We start from the raw sequence: 7,816 nt of genomic DNA, 5'->3' as shown, positions 1-7,816 counted from the left end.
AGCCCCCGCCGGCGGGCGGCTCGCGAAGCTCGGCGGCCAAGCCCTGGAGCCCGCGGTAGCGGCACGGCCGGCAAGGCGGGCAGCCTCTGAGCCGGTTAACGCTTTTCCGGACGGCCTCGGGCTTTGCGGCGGTGCACCGCGATCCGAAGGGTTGTATCGCTACCGGCGTTTTAGCTCCGGCCTCACGCTAATGTTGGAGTACCGTCCTCCGGTGTAGTCTGCGGCTGCCCTTCGGTAACGAATCCAAGGTGTGACCCCCCCAGGTTACGACAGCATACCTGCTGTCGAGTCACTAAACCCAGAGGGGGAGAGATTTTTGTTTGGCTTGGATGCCTGGCTTCACCCCAGTCACCCGTAGGATGGATTTGGGGTCTTAACAGTAAGTCATCTAGCATCGGTTTTCTCCCCACAGTACCTGTGACTCGGTAGCATTTCCTTTTTTCCTACGCAAACAGCAGCACGCACACTCAGGTACCGCGACATTAGTCACGGCGTAGTTCAACTTTCCCACAGCCACCAGTACAGATGAAACAGGAGGTAGAGCTATTGCCAGAGAGACCGGCTACCAGAATAAAATTAGCATCAGGAGAAGAGAAGGGAAAGTATTACTATTAGCCAAGCGCTGCTGAATTAGCCAGATGGAGCTAAAAATAGATTGGAAATGTCTACATTACAGCCAAAAGAGTATGACTTCATATTACCTAAGCCGAAACGGTATTTTGCTGCATGAAAGCTCAGGCACACAAACAGTGCCTTATATGTACATATCTGCAATACAGTGTGTGTGTGTATATATATATGCTTTATATATTGCACATTTCACATGTAAGTCTAGACAGATGCTAATTATTGCTCGCAGTTAAGTTTCTGTTTCTAAGCAAGTCATGCGAATGATAAAACACTGTCTATCTCCAAACACTTTTGTGTATAGCAGACATAGCTTAAAGCCTAGCTGGGGAAGAGAAATGGTGTTTGTTAGAGGTACTGATGGATGCACCTCTAAGATCCCTAGCAAGAGCCATCTGTACTTCTGGGTTTTCTGCAGCTACGTTATGAGGGGTAGGTACAAAGAGTGGTGGGTGGGAGGTCCTAGGATTCCCTGCCCAATGCATGGGATTATTTACCTGCCCTTCAACCACAAGACTTGCAGATCTGCTCCTCTTTCAAGGCCTGGTCTATTCATAAGCACACAGAAAATCTGTGCTCTTCTCTGCATTCAGATAGCCACTTTGGGATATAATTCATCAGTGCCATGTCTTTACACACCAACGCACACCGTCACTGCCATCAGCACCAACCCAGCTGCGTATTTGGACAGGATCAAGGGAGGGTAAGGTTACATTAAACCCAAATCACCCAAGGGCCTTACCTGCACCAGAGGCGAGGTACTAAGGTCATTTTCCTACTGCAAGGACACAGCCTCAAAACCTGTCCCCCAGGATGATGGGAATCCCTCGGGATTTCTCCACTGCAGGAGACCCAGGCAGGTGCATTACCTCGCCCCTCGGCTGGTAAGCTACAGCCTGCATCGCCTGAGAGCTCCTGTCCTACAGGATTTCATTACTTTTCAGGCTTTCCATTGTTTTCATTTCAGTGAAAAATATATTGGCTTATAAGTGAATTCCTCGCTATTGATGCAGAAGCACATTTCTGTAGCATAGCCATATTTTGAGAGGGTGAATACAGGCACTTCTCTGAACTTCATTGCTCTGAAGACAGTAGCTCCCTGTTGCCTCACTCTTGCAGGACGTGGCTTAATGTCACGGCTGGAAGGTGGATGGGGAAACAGCCAGAATATTGGCTCTGTTTGCAAATGGCTCCTCATCTCTGCCTGTCTGCTCCAAGCTGTGAGTAGAGCATGCCAAAGCCCAAATGGGCCCTGCAGTCCAGCATGGTATGTATGCAAATCCTTCTCCTGGCTGGTGTGCAATAATTACCTGTGATTATTGCACAGTTCAGCTCATGAATCAGCCTGGCATGCTCGCTGCCTCTGAAACATCGCTTCACCCCGCACACCTTTCCTGACCTTGCACCTCCTATTTCTTTACAGACACCAGTGCCTTCTGTCAGCTTTACGCATTCATCACACCACTTGCTCATTACTGAACACCCCAAATCAAAATTAGGGTCACCTCATGCATTTTCAAAGCCCTCAGCTGTCTCAGGGCAGGTTATCTCAATGACTCCCTCCGTCCTGCTAACCCTCGGCAGGCAGCCATCATCACCACTGGCCCAAACTCTGCTTCTTTCGAGCCACGCCCCCGAGCCCATCTCAGCTCATGCTGAGCTGCTCACCCAGCCCCTTCGTGGTGATGACGGCGAGCAAAAGCCCTGCCACTTAAAGTCTTTAACATATATCCCAGCTTTCTCTGACCTGGCTTTCCCACAGGGATGCCTACGACGTCAGCCAGCTGATCCTTTAAAAACGGCAGAAAACAGGGAGACAACTCCAACAGCCCATCCCTGAGGCTGGTTTTCTCCCTCCTCTCCTTGGCAGTTCTGCCCCCACCCATCCTCCCTCCTAAAGAGCAGCCTGGAGGCCTGCTGGTATGATGCGGCAACCCACCAGTTATTACACTGTACCTTTTGTTTGCATAATTAGTTGTATGTAGTGCTTACCAACAGGCCAAGCTGAATGGCAGGGACTCTGTCTAGATCAAGGGTGGCTAACACTGGAGATTAGCAAGGGAGCTTGATCATTGCTGCACTGCACCTAGGACATGGCCCAAGGTTGTGGGCAGCTACAGAGAGGGGATTTGCATGGTGACACTGCTCTGAGCAGCCCGTGTCACGTCTTTGATGGTTGCTGCAAGGACTAAGGATGAACAGCACCCAGTGAGCCCAGCCTTTGGTTTCTATCACAGAATACAGCCTGCTTTTAAGGCACAAGCCCCTCCTTTGCGCTTGAACTGTTATATACACGTGTTGCAAGGGGGGCTGCCTCACTACTGGGAGGGCTTTAAGTCATTTGTGACTCATTTTAGAGCCATGAATACTGGACTGCCACTCAGGGTAGCTTATTAACACTCTGCAGCCAGAGCCTGCACCAGCCACGTGTGGCAGGGCAAGAGCCCCTTATCTGCTACCTCCTCTGGCCCAGCCACCCAGGGCAAGGGGCTTTGCACGCCTCTGCCTGCCCTGGCTGCTTGGTAGCTCAGCTGAGGCCTTCCATATTTTCTGCGCTTGCTGCTTACTAGACTGGGCTGTAGTAATCCAGAGTTTGCTGCACATGTGACAAGAGAAGAAGAAACTGACAGAGAAGGGTTCCTTCTTCATTTCACTTGTTAACTGAAAAATACCACTTCAATGCAGTAGGCATATGTAGAGTAAACATAACAAGCCGGCAGTAACAGAGTGGTGAAGCTACTCTCTCACTTCTGCTTTAGCCTTTTGGGTTCAAATGACTGTGTTGTCGAACGACTTCTTTATAGTATTTGCTAAAACATGTTTACAGAAAGGCTCAGGCACAAGTGTAAAGTGGCATGCCAAGGCCGCTGACAGTGCTAATGCCAAGAACCGCAGCGGCTGGGTGGAGAAGACGCCGGCTGCAGTTGCGCAGGGAGAACATGTTCCCGGAGGAAGGGACCAGGGCACACACTGACCATTTGAGCATTTCTCCTGGCAGGCAGCTGAAAAGTTGCAGAACTTACTTCCCAAACATGACTGCTATGAATTTGGTAGGAGCTTGCAAGTTTTAGTGTTTACAGATGGCTTAATTTGGCAGTCATAATCATGATAGGAGTGACTAATCTAATGGGAGTTAAAGGCTGCCAGAAGAAAAGTATGACAATTAGAGCAACACCCCATTCCATGAGTGCTCATAACTTAGTACCATTACAAATGCCATAAGGTGCCCTGATGCTTAAGCATCAGGTGTTCAGTTAATTGCACTGCAGTTCAAGCAAGCACTGGCACCAAGGAATAAAAGGACAGTGAAAATCACACTTTCCTCTGTCCCTCCCCACACAGCTCCTCAGCCACATGGCTGGCATGACAGCAGGCTTAATTTCTTTTCATCCATGGGAAGAAAGCAACACATGAAATCTAAGCAGTGGCCAAACAGCACATATCTGAAGAACCTGCCATGTGAAGACATATTTACAGTGTGCGTTTAAAGCTCTTCATCCTTCCACATGTTCAAAAAAGCGTATCTTCTGTGTCCCCGAGGGCGTAGTCACAGGTACTAAGCCTACTTCCCACCAGTTGAGCTGCAAGAAAAGTCAAGGAAAGATGCCCAAACTAACCTGCATTGCCTGGCATTTGCTAATGATGTGCATGTGTACAGTTGCGGAGAATCAGCTGATGTGCAGTACCTGCTGTCCTCTAATAACTCCCGTGTGTGTGTAAAGCCCAAGAAGCACAAGTGCGCACACACACAAACCACCCCATTCCTTGTTGTTTACTGTTCTCCAGCTAGTACACTATCTGCCTGTTTTCTTTTTCCAAGAGGCCCTGCACTGCTGGATATATTCTTTGGACCCATTTTGAAAGCAGCTTCAGAAATCCTGTAGTGTCCATATTATAAGGAGGTTGTATTTTCCTTTGACGGTAGTCTGGTGGCTATCTATTATTCCCTCTCTTAAAATCCCACCTACAAGGTCTGCTGCAGAACCTCCTGCTGCCATGGGAAAAGCTGATTGCTAGGTCACTCAGTAAGGTGGTTGAAAGCTGGGCGAAATACTGCTGCTGGGACGATGCTGACATGCTGGACTGGGACGTTTTCAGGAGACTGTACCTGCTGGGGCAAACCCCACTTTTGCTGAAGAAGCTTTCTCAGGTCCAAGATGGTGTTTGTTGGCAGAAAGAAAAATATAGTCTGCATGTCTCTCATAAGTGTCCTGACAACATCCATTAAGGATGGAGATGAGTCAAATTCAAGTTGAGGGCAATGTATCTCACTGCAATGAAGAGCTGGTTCCTCTTCGGGGTGGGGGGAATGTTGTCTTTTAGTCTTTCCTGGTGCATTTCCTCCTCTGTATCAGGAAGAATCATAGCTCACCTTGGGCTCAGCAGTCACCTAAGAAGGGCAGGATTTTACTGTTGTCTCTGCATGTCGTGGTTTAACCCCAGCCAGCAACTAAGCGCCGTGCAGCTGCTCATTCACTCCCCCCCACACACACAGTGGGATGGGAGAGGGAATCAGAAAAAAAAAAAAAGTAAAACTCGTGGGTTGAGATAAGAACAATTTAATAGAACAGAAAAGAAGAAACTAACAATGTTAATGGTAACACTAATAAAATAACAATAGTAATAATAAAAGGATTGGAATATGCAAATGATGCACAATGCAATTGCTCACCACCGATGCCCAGTTAGTCCCGGAGCGGCAATCACCCCCCGACCCCCGCTCACCCCCCCATTTATATGCTAGATGTGACATCGCATGGTATGGAATATGTCTTTGGCCAGTTTGGGTCAGCTGCTCTGACTGTGTCCCCTCCCAGCTTCTTGTGCCCCTCCAGCCTTCTTGCTGGCTGGGCATCAGAAGCTGAGACATCCTTGACTTAGTCTAAATGCTACTTAGCAACAACTGAAACCATCAGTGTTATCAACATGCTTCTCAAACCTAGCTCAAAAACATAGCACTGTACCAGCTACTAGGAAGAAAATAAACTCTATTTCAGCTGAAACCAGGACACTGCACCAATTAGTAATTAATTAGTGATAAGAGGAAGAGCTCCAGTAGCCTATTATGTGCATGAAATACAGCATTTGGGTGGGTCTCCCCAGAGAGTCAATATCAACAAACAGATATATTTTGAACAGACATTAAGTCAGGACTCCTCACTGCAACAAAGCACAGGGTAGCAGAAAAGGCTTCAGTTCTCTCGCTTTTGCTAGAAGATGTTTCCATCAGCAAGAGGGGAAAACAAATCTTAATCACAGACTTCAGCATAATAGCGGCAGTAACAAAACAAGCTCCGTTATTAAACTAACTCTTGGTAAGAGCCAGATGATTTCTACAGACAATTTTGCATGCAACTGCTAGATGTAATTCGCAGAGTGAGCGCCAAATTGCCATACTAATTATTTCTGGGCTGATGTTCCCTCTGTGACATAGTGGCATTTGGAGAATGGGGACTAACCAACAAGTGAAGTGGTGAAGTGGGAGATCACTAATAGGGTTTCTGAGAAAGAGAAATATAGCAAATACCAATCTTCCTCTTCGTACGCTCACTCTCAATTTGCACTGAGACAATTTAATACGCAGAACTGTTCTACCTAGCTCCTCTATATTTTTGGCACCATTCAAGCAAATGACGCCCGCCCGTCCCCGGGCAGAGTGTGGGTACAGCTGAGCAGGGCCCTGTGCCCCAGGCGATGCTGGGAGTCAGGGGGTGACCCTGGCAAGGCCTCGCCAGCCCTGAAAATCTCTGAGATGAATTTGTGTCCCTCACTAGGCGCCTGCCATGTGAGTGATGCACACACGCTGCGGGACACAGCTTGCCTGATTCTCCAGTCTGTAATAAGCTGGGGAGGTGGGGGAGGGCTGGCAAGAAGCTCACTTAATCTGAGTCTGTGAGCAGTTTTGTATCTGCTTTTATGCTTGCTCTCTCGCTAGCACTTTGCTCTGAGTCAGTTTTTCAAATTGGCTACTTCTACACGCTGCATAATATGAGATGGAAAAGAAAAGCCTTTCTGGAGTACTGTGAGGTTTTTTGCTTTCCGTTTTTTTTCTCTGTCTTATTTTCCATTTTGTTGTTGTTGCAGTACTTTATCAAGTTTAAGCGGTGTAGTTTTAGTCTGGCACTACAGGCATAGTGTTTAGTGAAAAGCAGGAGTAGCTTAGGAAAAGAAAGGAGTAGCTTGGCTTCAAAGACTTGTAGGTCATATTTTCTTCTGTTAAAAACAGAATTTACATGTGTAAAAGGCTAATTACTGAAAGTATAGTAACCATGTAATATTTGATTGAAAAAATTTATGAAATTGATTTAGATTTTGAATATCAAAAAGTTGATGGATGACAGTAAGATTTGGCCAAGGAAATAAGGGGTCCAAAACCAGCAAGTGGCAGTGGCAGGAATATAAATGATGTTTGCTAAAATGTCGCTAATTCTCCATTCACCTTGTGTTTGACATTACTGTAGCAGGGACTTCGGGCTAAGGGAGACATATTCCCAGTGGGGACTACTGGGACAGACTGGATGGATAACACTGAGCTGCCCTGAAACCACCACCAGATCAGTTCCTCATTGCAACGGCACTACATGGACAGATTTTAATTTAATTTACACTACTGTAAGACCACAGAGATCTAACGGCTGGTCTAAGCATAGGAGAGGTCAGAAACAGTGATTTAAATTATATTGGCAAATACAAGCTTGTCTGAGGCTGGGTCTGCATAGCGTGTGTCCACCTCTCATCCAGCTCTCCCCAGCGGTACGGTGACCCCGGTGGGAATACCCCAGGTCTCCCCCACGGAAGCGCAGGCCCTCTCCTCCAGGTTCCTGTTGGGGCTTATGCCTTTTGGTGCTGTTTTCTATGGGAGGCCCTCCTAGAGGAGCTGTGTGCAAGGTGCTTAAGAAAATTATGAGGAAACACAGGACTGTTTCTCTGAAACCAAGGACTTCACTCTGCTACCAGGTTGCTCTTTTTTCTTTCCACTTGTGCATGTTTACTTACGCTCATCATTAACTTAATCCATCCCAGATAAAAAATCTGCTTGTTTGAGGACAGCACAGGCACATGCTCTCAGGTGTCTTGTTCCAGTTATGTTAAATTAAGGCAGCATCAATTCCCTACCTCACCCCTCCCATAATATCTACCCCTAACATCTATCGCATGTACCTGCAGCCGCTACTACCCAGCTAGGTGG

This window comes from Haliaeetus albicilla, chromosome 8 (assembly GCF_947461875.1).
Source record: "Haliaeetus albicilla chromosome 8, bHalAlb1.1, whole genome shotgun sequence".
NCBI classification, from domain to species: Eukaryota; Metazoa; Chordata; class Aves; order Accipitriformes; family Accipitridae; genus Haliaeetus; species Haliaeetus albicilla.
The sequence above is the reverse complement of the archived record's forward strand: the minus strand, read 5'-3'. Positions refer to the sequence as shown.